Source organism: Gossypium arboreum, chromosome 7, assembly GCF_025698485.1.
Source record: "Gossypium arboreum isolate Shixiya-1 chromosome 7, ASM2569848v2, whole genome shotgun sequence".
NCBI classification, from domain to species: Eukaryota; Viridiplantae; Streptophyta; class Magnoliopsida; order Malvales; family Malvaceae; genus Gossypium; species Gossypium arboreum.
In genome coordinates this window covers 60551050-60566765 of record NC_069076.1, presented here as the reverse complement: position 1 = coordinate 60566765, position 15716 = coordinate 60551050, and positions in this window count along the sequence as shown.

Sequence of the window (15716 nt, the reverse complement as noted above, 5' to 3'; positions counted from 1 at the left end):
TTCTTAATAGAAGAAGAGGTATGGGAGTAATTAACCAAACTAGTATTGTGCTCATTCCAAAAGTTAGTGTGCCACAAAATATGACATAGTTTTGACCAATAAGCTTATGTAATGTGATTTTTAATATAATCTCAAAGGTAGTGGTTAACAGATTCAGGAATGTATTAAATAGTTGTATTGATGAAGCATAAGTGGCATTTGTTCCAAGAACACAAATCACAAATAATATACTCATTGCTTAAGGTACTACATTCCTTCAAGCAGAAGTGAGATGAAAATAAGAGGGATTTCACTCTAAAGTTAGATATAAGTAAGGCTTATGAAAGAGTGGATTTGTGTTTTGTGAAAAATATGATGAAGTGTTTAGGATTCTACAATGAATGGATTTCTTTGGTAATGTGTTATGTGACAACGCTTTCGTACTTTGTGATCTTTAATAGGATTTAGGGAGTGGTTTTCTAACCTTTCCGAAGATTGAGACAAGGAAACCCCTTAAGCCCATATTTATTTCTGATTTGTACGGAAGACTTTTCAAAATTACTCAAAATGGTCAAATAAGAGGAGGATATTAGAGGGGCACGTATAGTAATGAACAGACTAGCATTAACTCATTTGTTCTTTGTAGATGATAGTATCATTTTTGGAAAGGCTATAATAGAGGGTGCTAATAACATAAAAGAGATTATTATAGAATATGATAGAGTGTTGGTTCAGTTAATTAATTTTAATAAATACCTAATTTACTTTAGTAGTAATGTGGTCGAAGAAGTGCAAAAACAAATCAAAAATGTTTAGGAGTGTGAAGCTCAATTAATGTAGAGAAATATCTTAGGTTGCCAACAATGATTGGAATGAGGAAAAAATAGGATTTTGCTAATTTTAAAGACAAATTTGTTAAATTAATTGAGAATTGAAGTGTGTGAAAACTATCTTTGGGAGGAAAATAGGTATTTTTTAAGTCTATTTTACTAGAAATATCAGTTTATGATATGTAGTGCTTCTTGTTGCCTATTATGTTATACCATGAACTTGAAAAAATAATAAGATTTAGTGGCATAATTATAAAATGAAAAAAATGTATACATTGGTGTCATTAGGGGTGATGTGCAAACCTAAGTCATAAGGGAGATTGGTATTCAGGGACTTAGCGAAGTTTAATGTAGCCATTTTAGTAAAACAAGGTTGGCGTTTGTTGTCAAAGTCAAAGTGTCTTTTTGCACGAGTCATGAAACCTAAATAGTATCCAAATGGAGATTTTATGAATTCAAATTTAGGATCTCACCCATCCTATACTTGGTGAAGTATTTGGAGCACGCGAGGATTATTGGAACAAGACAGTGTCTAGAGAGTGGGAAATGGAGTGATGCTCAATATCTAGAAAGATTCGTGGTTACTAGGTCATGGTCAAGGTACAGTAAAGGTTTAGAATATAATATAAATTATACAAATGTTTCTAATCTTATTGAGTTGAGTAATGTTACCTGGAGACCAGAAGTGCTAAGAGAGTTATTTGATGATTAACAAGTGAGACGAATCATGTCAATTCCACTTTCTACCATTGAGTTGTAGGATGAAATAATTTGGAAGGGAGATAGTACAAGGACATACACGGCTAAAAGTGGGTACAAAGGGTTGCTAGCAGAGGGTTTAGATATAGATTGGTTAAATTTTTGCAAATTTTAAAATAAAAAAAATATTTATAGTACTTAAATATTGTAATTAAAAAAATTGGAAGCATATATTACATTTTCCCCAAAATAAGCCTATATCATTTTGCGGTATACGGGCACTTTGTACGATCTTCTAATTCCCTATACCATCAACCCTCTAAAAAATATATTCAAATTTTTAAGAATATTTGGCATACAAAAAGTGCAATACTATTGAAAAAAATGTAAAATCCAATTTTTTTTTACCTATTTACGAGTGGCCACACCAACGGTTGGTGGCTCACTTGTGCCAAAATAACATCTGATATAACGCTCATTACTGCAGCAAAAGGCAACAACCACAAATGCCTTTTGTATTTGACTTTGGCACTTAACAAAACTTGCAGTATAAGCATGCCAAAACAACAAATCCCCAACTGTTAGTCCCAACATGGTTCAGATTTTTTAATAAAGGGAGGTACATGATGTGGATTTTATTCTGAATGGCATCCGACATCAGTACCCCACCTATCAATTGTAGAAGATATGTTCTAGTAGTGTAAATAATGTCCATCTACGTTGGACGGCTCAGTAACTTTTCAAAATTATTCCTTAATTAGGTAAATTTAATACCAGTTAATCTTCTTTCGTCATCATCGGGGGGCACTCTTCCAAGTAATCATTCGCAAGTGGCCTAAAAACCGATCACTTTTCTTGGCCAAGTTAATGTTAGTCCATCAATAGATAGGCTTAGTTGCACCAATACGTCTTGTATTGTTATAGTGCATTCCCCACACAGTAGGTGGAATGTGTTGGTCTCCGGGTGCCATCATTCCACTAGCGCTAATACTAAATCGGCCTTTAGGTCCGAAATCTAAATGAAAGCAATCATGCCAATCCCAGCAACATTCAAATATGGCACAACAAATATTTATCCCGATTAAAGTGTTGTGTCACTTTGTAACAAAATGATAACGTAAATAGCTAAAACGTAACACTTCAAACATAAGTGACTAAAATGTAATCTGAGGCAAACAAAAGTGACTATTTTTTGTAGTTTACCTAAAATAAATTATTAAGCATGTCAATTTTTTAAATAAACTTAGAAATATGTGAAATTCTTTTTTACTGGTACAAGCTTGTAAATTGACAAATGGGAAGTAATAATCAAGATAAAACATATGTCTTGGAATTATAAACCACAATTTCTCAGTATTTGGTCTCAACAAGTTATCAATACATACTTATCGCACTGTAATTAATGTATTATTTACCCAACTCCGAAGAAAGAACAGTTGGTAAAAAAATAAGAAGAAGATTTATAATGACCAATATGAAGAAACATATGTCTTGGAATTAACTTATCATGCACACTTTTAAAACAACAACAAAAATGTGCCAATTAGTTACCTCTACTCTTTCAAGATAAAGCCTAGTAATAATACTTTCCATTTTGAATTTTGATTTGGAAAGAAATGGTGGAATCTTCAATGGTTTTTTTTATGCCAATAGGTAGAATATTTTCCAAATTTACTTTTTTATATAGACCAGTCCGCTGCTTAAGCTTCTTAATACTCAAAGTACGCCAACTAGATACTTTCCCATATTCGGGGCACAATCGTGGGTTTCTTTAGGACCTAACAATCAATTGCTCTTACTCCATGGGGTCATCATGGCCCAACGAATCATCATGATCCATCTGCTGCTATTGCTGCCCTGTGGGGTCATCATGCCAGAACTGATGATCCTGCTGCTCTAAGTTCTCTATTCAAATTTAAATAACTTAAATCTAATAAGTAATATTAGATAGTGAATTTGGTTTGAAAAATATCTAACGACCATTACCAGGAGAGAGCAAGTTGTAACGAGAGTCCCCAAAGTCTCTCAACGTTTGCATCTTCTGCCCCTATCAATAAAAAAAATACCAATATGACATTTTAAAAAAGTTAGAATAGAAAGAAAGCAATAACCATGACAAAACAAGGGGGACTGTGGGGGATTACCTGTAATATACAAACACTGCCAACAATCATTCCAAACTAAATTGAAATTTTTATGTACCAAGGTCCAATCTCTCTTATGTCCTCCCCTAGATTCGTTTTTATGATATTTATCATGTCTGTCATGAATAGAATAGATATGAACTTTGAATTTAAGAGGATCAGATGCATGTAGTTGTTTTTGCTCTAAGGCAGCAGGATCATGGAGAATTACCTTCTCTTGAAATATAAGAGATGTCAAAGCATGTTTCAAGGCAAATTGACCATCATATGGAGAAGGCAAGAAATTTCCCAGTAGCCTAGCATATGGGGTCCATTCAACTTATTCGAAACATTGAAATATGAAAGACTAAAAAATAAGAAAGTTATTTGAAAGAGTTAAAGGTAAATCACTAGAAAGAAGAAAATAAATCATTAGAAAGAAGAAAATGACTTCGCTTACTCTAGCTGGCTTTAACTTTTTGAAATACTTAGTAAATTTAAAAACTTTTCTGTGATTTTTTTTCATGGATGGTATAATCAGCCTTTCATGCCATCTAACCAGCAAAGGGAAGTCATTTAGATGATTTTGCAAATCTTCAGCTGACAATTGAAGATAATTTTTCAAAGGCAGGATGGGGAAACCAAGATGCAACCCATGGTATATGCTCCAATATAAACACCTACAACAAAGAAAAATAAAATGTTAATCCACATTAAATAAAGAGAAAAACTACTAAACAAATGAAACTATAAATATAACTTCTATCCTTACTATAACAAAATGAAAATGTCATATAGATCTTGTTTGTATTTTATGTGGTCCTCCAGACTCCTGTGCAGAGTTGCCAGCACGGCTGCACCCCATGCATAACTTCAAATTTCATCAAAATTCCTTAACAATGTGAGAAAAAATGGAGACACCACATGAGGAATAGAAGATAGTACAATAAACCCAATAATGTAGAGCATTACCACCCAAACATAGCGATCAAGCTCTTGCCCTTCAAGAAAAAGATCATCCCAATTCCCATAAGTATTTTTAAGCCAAGACAAGCTAATTCCACTTTTTGGGGGGGGCTTAGGCACTCGTCTGTTCCAAAACACTTTATCCATAAGTCATTTAAATTCACAACTACCTTATTTCTTATAACTGGTCAACCACATATTGATAAGCCAGTAATCCTTAAAACATCTCCTAAACCTATAAATAGATTAATGGGATCTTTCTCTTCAAAAACTAAACATCTCTTATTTACATTATATTGGTCGGCTATTGTAATTATGAGCCAATAATCCTTAAAACATCTCCTAAACCCATAAATAAATTCTCGAAGCCAGTTCCCCTCAACCATTGCTCTATAACCAGGTGAAAACTGAAAATATTTGGTAATAAATTTTCACAAGTGTCGACAAAACAAATAACACACCTGCAAAACAATTAGTGGAGGTGAGCATCAAGTTATCAACAAGATTAAACAGAAACAAGTAAAAAGTGCAAAACTTACTAAGGAGTTTTTATATATTGGTGAACCATTTTTTCAATCGATTAATGGCAACTGAAAAGGTTGTTATATATAACTTGTTAGTTGTGTTAAAAAAAGTATAATATTACCAAAAGTAAAAAAAAAATTGAGCAAAACATTATATCATCAAATAATAAGAATTGTCAAAATAACCAGTAAAAAGAAATAAATAGCGTCAAGCAACTGCATGATAAGCAAGCAAAATAAACCAGTATAATGTTATACTAGCCACTTGATTTGTCCAGATTGAAAACTAATAGGAATTTTGAAAAAAAAATTATCTAACATTAGACCAGATTTTCTACTCAACATACAATACGCTATATATTCCAAACTACCACAAAATGGATAAGCAAATTTTACCATTGCTTTTCAACAATGTGCAAAGTCGTGCTCATTTCAAGGATATAAACTGTCTTTATTATGTCAATAAGCACTACCTAAAAATCTATATAAAGCCATTGTAAAACAGCCAACAAATATAAGTCTCATCTAAGTAACAAGTTTAATGTTTAAGGACTTTATCAGAAGGGCATAAACCAAATAGGATAAAGTTGTTTTTTTACTAAAAGGGAAAAAAAATATCAACTACTTCATCCTCATTCAATCTTAGTGAACAGATGGAAATTTAAGTTGGTAATTGAAAACAATGTTATAGAAAAACTTAAATCAGTGAGTCATTATCAGAAGCTTTGTGGTAGAAACTAACATCAGTTTGATTATAATCATTACCTAGAACATATCATTATGTGGCAAAGGAAATTAATTCAAATAAGAAATATGAGTGTTTCTACCACATTCTTTTGCACCTTTATCAAGTGCAAATAGATCATTCAACAAGTAAGACTTTAAAGGACCATATGCAAGAGCAACTATGAAGTAAAACAAAATAATTAGCGTCAAACAACTGCAAGATAAACAAGCAAAATGAACTAATATAATGTTATATTAGCAATTTGATTTGTCCATATTGAAAACTAACATGAATTTTGAAAATTGTTTCCTTGACATTAGACTAGATTTTCTACTCAACATAATACATTATAGATTCCAAACTACCACAAAATGGATAAGCAAAGTTTATCATAGCTTTAAGTAAGAACCTAGATATTAGAATAATCATATTCCCAATTGTAAAATTCAACACTGCACAAAGTCATGCTCATCGCAAGGACATAAAGATATAATAAAAGTGATATAAAAAAATAAAGCTTAAGAATAAAGTCAATAAACTATTGCTATCTCTATATTTCCTTCCTTTGTAACACCCCAAACCTGGCCTAGACATTATGGCCGAATCTGTGATGTGACATTGGAGTGATTTTCCAAAACACACATTGACAAAAATCTGTTTACCATAAAAAATTCTTTACATTCTAAATAAAAGGTTAGGATGACTAGTTCCTTGTGAAAACTCAAGTTATTTAAGCAAAATATTACTTATACTAGTTTCTCAAATTTTAAAACAGTGTTTGTTGCGGAAGCTTTTAAAACATATGGTGTAAGCGTGATGATTTCAGAAAACAACATTAGTTTGTGCTTTCTTGAAAATATGAGTCCTATTACTAACAGGTAAAATTAAAGTAATTAAATCCCCAAATTAAAATAAACTTTAAAAAGGCCTTATTACATAACGAAAACCTAATATCAAATAAAATTTAAATCATAGTATTTTAAATAAATTAACTACGTCGAGTGGCCACCTTCGAGTTCTCTGTCACCTTGATCCATCTAAGCCTAGGGATTTCCTGCACAGATAACAAATGGGTGAGTTTACAAAAACTCAGTGTTTGAAATCCTAAAATAACAAACATTCAGAGTAAACGCAATCTGGGCCTAGGCCCGTTAGTTCCAGTTAAGGCCTTAGCCCCTTTTTCAGTAACAGTATCAGTCTAGGCCTGAGCCCATTTCAGTAACAGAGGTAGTCTGGGCCTTAGCCCATTTCAGTACTGTATGCAAACAAAGAATCCTACCCAATACAATCGCTACACACCGTCTCCGTACTAGCCTTACACACCATGTGGGGATAAAATTGACCTACCCAACCCTACACATTAAGTCGTATCAATTTCAGTACTAAACAGTATTTGCAGCAGAGCTAACAGTAATAGGCTTGTAGTCTTTCAGTACACTTCCTCCAAAATCATATATCTCACCTCATGTAATGCAACATAATATCATATGCGTATGCAGAAATGTCATGCTCAAAAACAGTCATACATAATACAGGGGTATTTGAGTCAATTTACCTCACAGGGGTATAATGGTCATTTTATCAATATAGGGTCTAAGTATACTTACTGACCCAACAGTAGGTCCACAGTCGTATTAGGCGACCCATGCAACCTTAATAGTCAAAAGTGATAATGGGCCGTCAGCCCATATTGCAGGCCCATGTGGGCCTATACTTTCATACGGCCCACTTGGCCCCAAAATGGCCTTCATCGTGTAGTTTACACAACCTGGTCCACAATCTACCGCACTTTGTGTGATTTTTTCGTATGGGGCCTCGACCCATTGGGCCTACACGACCCAGTTCAGCCTAAAATGGCCTAACATCGTTTCGGTCCATGAAAACGCTCATGGCCATCTCATCGACCACACGACCATGTTTTGTTACACAGCCTGCCACACGGGCGCCGACACGCCCGTGTGGTGTTGACAACCCACTTTTTGGCTTTTTGACCTTTTGACTTTTCAGCCTTTGCAGTTTTACATCTAATGGCAGTGTTCACACACTTGTTTGCGAAAAGTGCCAAAATCCCACGAGTGCCAAACCCTACGAACACCCTACGAAGACCCTTAGCAACAAGAGTTGATTTCCAAGACCCTTAGCAAAATCAAAATGTAGACTAAGAATGGAGGATAACAGTATTCGGCCTACCACAGCACACCCTACGAACACCCTCCTTAGTCAATACAGGAGGAGATTCGGCTACAATAGAAAGGATATTCAGCTAGCAAAGCAGGGGAATCTTGAAGGAAGTAGAACAAGAAAGGTGGGAGGAGGAACAATGATATATAGCACAAGCACACAAGGAGGTGATGTCGGCTTAGAACCGAAAGAAAGAGTGCTATCAAGGATTCAGCAAAAGCTTATGAGGGAAACAAAGAATGGTCGGTCTTGAGAGAAATGACCGAGAGAAAGAAGGGAAGAAGGAATTCAGAAAAGTTACCAAAGAAAAGTAATGCAAATGGGTGAATACCAATCGAGAAGAATGAGGAAAATACCAAAGAGACTATTAGGCACTTCAAGCAAAAGGGAAGAACAAATGTCGATTTTGTCAAAATACACTCCTAGATCGGCCAAACCTCAACACAACCCACACACTTGACTCTTTCAACCCTTTTCCACATCAACCAAAACTCTAATGAATCAAGAGTTAAATTTCGGCACAACTTGCCTACACCTCAACTCCACTTTTTCCTCCCCTTATCCCTCTCTTAAAATCTCTCCACCACATCCTCAACTGATCACCAACCAACCCCCTTTCTTCTCCTATGTTCCGACTAACATGATTCCTTATTCCACTCACACACCTTAACTATTTAAGCTTCACAATTCTAGTGATATACAACCACCGACACGACACAGCAGCAAAAAGACATCCCTTGTGCGTGGTAGGACTCGAACTCAAGTCCCTAAGCATTAGTAACACGCCATTTACCACTAGACTAGCAGGCTTTTTATGTCATACAACACTCATAATACTTTAAATGTCTACTAGTTGAAGATAAGGATTTACTCAAGTAGAAGCAAAAATTTGCTCAAACCAAGGCTTGAACCCATGACATCCCAAACACTCCCAGAGCACTAAACCACTAAGGCAACCATACATCCATATCCCGTACATACAAAATAATTTTTAATAAGGTTTTCAGGATTTGGGGCTTTACAATTCTACCATCCTTAAACAAAATTTTGGCCTTGAAATTTACCTGGTCAAAATAGGTGAGGGTATTGTTGTCGCATCATCTCCTTGGGTTCCCAGGTAGCCTCTTCAGAACTGTGGTTCCGCCAAAGAACTTTCACTAATGGGATTGATTTCTTTCTTAAAACTTTCACCTTACGATCTAAAATCTGGACTGGTTCTTCCTCAAAAGTCAGATTTGGTTTAACTTCAATCTCCTCAACTGGCGTAACATCTGAAGGATAAGAACGGTAGCGTCTCAGCATAGAGACATGAAACACATCATGAATCCACTCTAATTCCGGAGGTAGCTCTAATTGGTAGGTAACTTGTCCTACACGCGCCTCAGTATGCGGTAAGGCCCAATAAAGCTTGGGCTCAACTTGCCCTTACACCCAAATCTCAACACCTTCTTCCATGGACAAACCTTCTGAAAAACAAAACCTCCCACAGAATACTCAATTTTCTTATGCTTAAGATCTGCATAAGACTTCTGTCTGTCTGGCACTACTAACGGCAAGTAATCCTTTCAACTACCTCGGAAGTCAATTACACAACTCCTTAACATGTCTTCCAGTATCTGAATCAACCTCTCCGACTGACCATCTGTCTAAGGATGGAATGCAGTACTAAAGTCTAATCGTGTAGCCAGAGCTTCATGTAACTTCTTCTAGAACCGAGACATGAAGCAAGGATCTCTATCAGATATTATAGAAACTAGCACCCCATACAGTCTTACCACCTCGGATACATACAACTTAGCCAGTTTCTGCAATGAATAATATGTGCGAACCGGTATGAAATGGGCAGTTTTGGTCAACCGATCCACGATGACCCACAAAGAATCTTTCTTAGAAGGCGTTAGGGGTAGCCCTCTCACAAAGTCCATAGTTAATCTTTCCCACTTCCACATCGGAATTTTAACTGGCTAAAGCAACCCAGAAGGTAACTGATGTTCTGTTTTAACCTATTGGCAAGTCAGACATTTCCCCACAAAATCGGTAACCTAGCGCTTAAGACCTGGCCACCAATATACCTCACGTAGATCTCTATACATCTTATTTTCACCTTGGTGCATAGCATAGAGGCCACTATGCACCTCTCGCATTAAAGTCTGTCTCAAATCAGTATCTTTAGGTATGTAAATTTTTCCTCGAAAACAGAGTACCCCTTCAACGTTTAGTCCAAAATCCACAGTATTACCATTTTCGACCTGATGGAACCGAAGACCTAAAAACTCATCCTCTAACTGTTTACTCTTAATCTAAACCCTCTAACTGTTTACTCTTAATCTACATCCTCTAACTGTTTACTCTTAATCTGCTCAATCCACACTAGTTTAACTCGAAGCTTAGCCAACAAACTAACATTGTCCAATAAGCTAAGACGAGCAAACATTGCTCTCAGATCAGCCATAGCCCTACAACTCAGTACATCGGCCACCACATTGGCCTTACCAGGGTGGTATTCAATCGAACAGTCATAATCCTTAAGCAGCTCAATCCATCTATGCTGCCTAAGATTTAACTCCTTCTGAGTGAGAAGATACTTGAGACTCTTGTGATCCGTGTAAATGATACACTTCTCACTGTACAAGTAATGCCTCCAAATTTTTTATGCGAATACCACTGCGGTCAACTCCAAGTCATGTGTTGGGTAATTCGTCTCACGAGTCTTAAGCTGGTGAGACACATAAGCTACCACTTTACCCTCTTGCATCAACACACAACCTAACCCGACATGTGATGCATCAATGTAAATAGTAAATTCTTTCCCAGACTCCGGCTGAATCAAGACAGGGGCCTCAGTCAAAACTTTCTTGAGCTTCTCAAAGCTCCCTTATTGCTCATCAGTCCAGTTAAATGGCACGCCCTTTCGTAGCAACTTAGTTAAGGGCGTGGTAATCAGTTAAAACCCCTCTACAAATCTTCAATAATACCCAGCCAGTCCCAAAAAACTAAGAATTTCTGACATAGTCTTAGGCTGCTTCCAATCTAAAACAACCTCAATTTTTTGAGGGTCAACCCTAATCCCCTCAGCAGATACCACATGACCAAGAAAAGTTACCTCATGTAACCAGAACTCACATTTGCTGAACTTGGTATACATTTTTTTCTCCCTCAAAATTTGTAGAACTACGCAGAGATGTTCATCATGTTCCACATCAAACCTTGAGTGCACCAATATGTCATCGATAAATATTACAACAAATCGATCCAGATAAGGTTGAAATACTCTGTTCATCAGATCCATAAAAGCTGTCGGTGCATTTGTCAGTCTAAAAGGCGTTATCAAGAACTCGTAATGACCATAACGAGTCCTAAACGTCATCTTGTGCACATCGGCCTCTTTAACTCTCAGTTGATGATACCCCGATCGGAGATCTATTTTAGAGAATACCAATGCCCCTAGCAGTTGATCGAATAGATCATCAATCCTTGGCAGAAGGTACTTGTTCTTAATGGTCAACTTATTTAATTTTCTGTAATCGATGCACATACACATGAATCCATCCTTCTTTTTTACAAATAAGACTAGTGCTCGCCATGGAGACATACTAGGTCGAAAAAACCCACAGTCCAGTAGCTCTTAAATCTGGGCCTTAAGTTCCACAAGCTCTTTTGGTGCCATTCTGTAGAAGACGATGGACACTGGAGCCGTACCAGGAAGGGGTTCAATCCCAAACTCCACTTCACGCTCTGGAGGTAACATTGGTAACTCTTCAGAAAAGACATCCGAAAAATCCTTAACCGTTCTAATATCCTTTACCAAAGAGTCCCCAACATCTGAAACACTGATGTAAGCCAAGAACGCCTCACAACCCTTACGAACCAACTTCTCAGCCCTTAGTGCAGAAATCACATTACTCAAATAATTCTGTCATTCCCCAATTACCACTACCTCCTCATCTGCCTCAGTTCTCAGTACAACCCGTTTAACGGCACAATCCAAGCTTTCACAATGTTTAACTAACCAATCCATGCCCAGTATTAGGTCAAATTCTCTGAAAAGCAGCTCCATGAGATCGACCAGAAAAACAACTCCTCGAATCTCCAAGGGAACATCTTTAAACAACTTATTTACCCATACAGACTGTTCCAATGGACTTAGAACAGTAATTCCACTCAAAGTATTCTCAACCGAAATTCCCAATTTCTCAGTAACAGTACAAGCAACATAAGAATGGGTAAATCATATATCTATTAATGCAGTATAAGGTACTTTATGGATAAAGAATATACCCGTTATGACATCTGGAGCATCTTCATCCTCTCGGTGACATGCAGCAAAAACCAGTGCCGACTACCTCGCCTCAGTATAACCAGTACCTCTGCCGGTGCTCTACAACCACGGCCCAATCCATTACCACCCCTAGCTTGACCACGGCCTCTCGGTGGCTGCTGAACACCTCTCTGTGACTGACCCGTACCTATACAGTAGCTTGCATCTGATCGAGCCTCCGTAGACAATCCTTAACCCGATGCTCTAATGATTCACACCTCAAACATGCACCCAACTTCCTCCAACACTCGCCCTGATAGTGATTTCCACAATCAGCACAGAATTACAGTCCAGTAGTAGCAGCAGCAGGGGCCCTAACTCTGATTGGTCCATCAGCTCTGGGCTTTTTCTTAAACCTTTGAAAAAAATTTGAGGGCTCAGCATCCCTCTTACCTCTGCCTTTCTCTCTGTTCTGGTGCTCAGCGCGCGTCACATTCTCGGTAATTATTGCCTTGTCAACCAATACTGTGAAATCCCGCTCCCTCTGAGGAGCTATCAGAACCCTTAAACCATCTCTGAGGCCATCCTCAAATTGAACACATCGTTCATATTCTCTTGCCACCATCCCATGTGCAAAGCGGCTCAATCGTAAAAATTTGGCCTCATATTTAGCCACTGTCCTATCTCCCTAAGTTAAATTCAGAAATTCCCTTCTACAGGCATCTACATAGCTGGCACCTACATATTTAGACTGGAAAGTAGTCTTGAAAAACTCCCAGGTCAAACGATCGGCTTGAGTGCCCTCTTTGACGGTAAGCCACCACTGGTAAGCCTCGTCTCTCAGAAGAGATACTGCACATTTTTGCTTCTGATCAGGGGTGCAGTCAAGGTCATCCATGATCCTTTCTGTGGCCTCCATCCAATATTTAGCCACATTAGGGGCAACACCAGCAATCCCCCTGAATATCTCGGCCACATTAGACCTGAGTCGTTCCGTAACTGACCCACGGCCCATATCACCAGTACCAGTACCAGGCCCAGCAACCCTTTCCAAAATTCTTAACATCACTTAGGATAATGCATCGTCCCTAGCCACTCGATTCTGAGACCTTGTCTCAACTATAAGTGAAGCTGGTGCCCCTCTAACTTCCTCATTAGGCTGGTGTCCAGAAGACGAAGACCCAACCCGAGCACCTCCACGGTCTCTACCGCAGCCTCTACCACGAGTACCTCTAGTGCTCATTATCCACACACGCTTTTATCTATATTAAAAGTTTTATGCCAGTCAGTTCTTATTCCCATGTTTATTACAGATGTTTTATGAACAGTATTATTCCAGAGTTTATTTTCGCAATTCACCGTTCAAATTTTACTCTAACTAAAGAGTTTTTCGTACAGTTTTTACTACCTAAAGTAGTCTCAGTAATGTTTCAATAAAAACAGTCAAAAGACTTACAGGATAGCGCAGAGACTCGGTGTACCATTCCTTCAGTAAAAAATTTCCACGATTTTAAAAACCCAAACCCACAGACGAGTTTTGCAACTTGACTCTGATACCACTAAATGTAACAACCCAAACCCGGCCTAGACGTTATTGCCGAATCTGCGATGTGACATTGGACTGATTTTCCAAAACACACATTGACAAAAATTCGTTTACCATAAAAACTTCTTTACATTCTAAATAAAAGGTTAGGATGACTAGTTCATTGTGAAAACTCAAGTTATTTAAGCAAAATATTACTTATACTAGTTTCTCAAATTTTAAAATTGTGTTTGTTGCAGAAGCTTTTAAAACATATGGCGTAAGTGCAATGATTTCAGAAAAATATTAGTTTGTGCTTTCTTAAAAATACGAGTCCTATTACTAACAGGTAAAATTAAAGTAATTAAATCCCCAAATTAAAATAAGCTTTAAAAAGTCCTTATTACATAAAAAAACCCAATATCAAATAAAATCTGAATTATAGTATTTTGAATAAATTAATTACATCAAGTGCCCACCTTCGAGTCCTCCATCACCTTGATCCGTCTAAACCTGGAGATTTCCTGTACAGATAACAGATGGTGAGTTTATGAAAACTAAATATGTGAAATCCTAAAATAACAAACATTCAGAGTAAACGCAATCTGGGCCTAGGCCCGTTAGTTCTAATTAGGGCCTTAGCCCCTTTTTCAACAACAGCATCAGTCTGGGCCTGAGCCCATTTCAGTAACAGAGGTAGTCTGGGCCTTAGCCCATTTCAGTACAGTATGCAAACAAAGAATCCTACCCAATCCAACAACTACACACCATATCCGTACCAGCCCTACACACCATGTGGGGATAAAATTGACCCACCCAACCCTACACACTAAGTCGTACCGATTTCGGCACTAAACAGTATTTACAGTAGAGCTGCCATTAATAGGCTTGTAGCCTTTTAGTACACTTCCTCCAAAATCATATATCCCACCCTATGTAATTCAACATAATATCATACGTGTATGCAGAAATGTCATGCTAAAAAACAGTCATACATAATATAGGGGTATTTCAGTCAATTTACATCACACGGGTTTAATGGTCATTTCATCAGTATAAGGTCTAAGTATATTTACCGACCCAACAGTAGGTCCACAGTCGTATTAGGCGACCCATGCAACCTTAATAGTAAGTCAGTGATAATGGGCCTTCAGCCCATATTGCGGGCCCATGTGGACCCATACTTTCATATGGCCCACTTGGCCCAAAAATGGCCTTCATCATGTAGTTTACACAACCTAGCCCACAATCTATTACACTTTGTGCGATTTTTCTATATGGAGCCCCTGCCCATTGGGCATACACGGCCCAGTTCAGCCCAAAATTGCCCAATATTGTTTCTGTCCATGAAAACGCTCATGACCATCTCATCAAACACACGGCCATGTTTTGTTACACGACCTGCTACACAGGCGCCCACATGCCCGTGTAGTGTAAACAACCCACTTTCTAACTTTTCGGTCTTTCGGCTTTTCAACTTTAGCAGTTTTACATCCAATGGCAGTGTTCACGCACCTGTTTGCGAAAAGTGAAAAAATCCCACGAGTGCCAAACCTTGATTTAAGCAAGTGGCCTAAACCACTTGAATCACTAACAAGAGTTGATTTCCAAGACCCTTAGCAAAACCGAAGTGTAAACTAAGAATGGAAGATAGCAGTATTCGGCCTAATACAGCACACCCTACAATCGAGGAACCGATGCCACAAACACCCTCCTTAGTCAATACAGGAGGAGATTCGGCTACAAGAGAAAGGATATTCGACTAGTAAAGCAGGGGAATCTTGAAGGAAGAGAATAAGAAATGCAACAGCCCGATTTAGGGCCTAGTTAAAATAGTGGTCTCGAGACCACAAATTTAGAGTTGAATAAATTATTTTATAATTATTTTTATGTTATAGCATGAT